The sequence below is a fragment of the Eimeria mitis genome, genomic scaffold (assembly GCF_000499745.2).
Source record: "Eimeria mitis Houghton genomic scaffold, Emh_scaff2569, whole genome shotgun sequence".
Taxonomy (NCBI): domain Eukaryota; phylum Apicomplexa; class Conoidasida; order Eucoccidiorida; family Eimeriidae; genus Eimeria; species Eimeria mitis.
The window spans coordinates 6,002-6,918 of record NW_013570909.1 but is presented as its reverse complement, the minus strand read 5'-3'; positions in this window follow the sequence as shown (position 1 = coordinate 6,918).

Sequence of the window (917 nt, the reverse complement as noted above, 5' to 3'; positions counted from 1 at the left end):
AATAAAAAAAAAAAAAAAAAAAAAAAATACACAAAAAAGCAGTGAAGTGGCTGTGCGTGTTATACAAATAAAAAATAAATATAATAAACAAATACAAAAAATAAATATTTTTTATTATTTATATTTTTTATTAATTTATAAGTTTGTTTCGTGTTATATAGAATTTTTATCTATGTATGAATTGTTTTTTATATATTTTTATATATTTATTTATTGATACTTGATTGTTTGTTGTTTTTGTATTTGTTTGCTTTTTTTATTTTTATTTATTTATTTATTTTTTTTCGTTTTTCTTTGTTTACCTTCAGGGCGTCTGCGGATGCTCATTTCTTCCCTTGTTCTTCTTTTTGTTAGTTTATTTTTATATTTCAATCGATGAGTGCATGCAGAGAGAAAAAACAGCAGCGGGAATAAATATAAAATATATATAAATTATATTTTATTTATTTTATATATAATATAATCAACAAGATATGGGGCAGCATACAGGTACTTGCTTGTTTTTATATTTTTTTGTTTATTTATTTATAGAGAGGATTATGTTCTTTCCTTTTGGCGGTTTATATGAAAAACATTTTGGCTTTATATCCCCACCAATGTTTTAAATTAATTCGTTTGCAAACAGAAAAAAATAAAATATTTTTTTCTGTTTTTTTATGTTGGTGCTGGGTGGTTGTTTGTGCGGCATCAAGAGCTGTACATACACCCCAACAAAACCCGAAATGAATTTTCATTATAATTTGTATATTAGTTTATAATAATTATTTTATTTTATTAATTTATTAGTATTTTATTCTTATAACACAATAAAAAGCTATTATTTATTTATTTATTTTATTTTTCTTTTTTTACTGCTAGCCCTGAAGAAACAAAGAGGGGGCCATAAGAACCCTTCCTGCTGCTTTCTCTTTTTTATT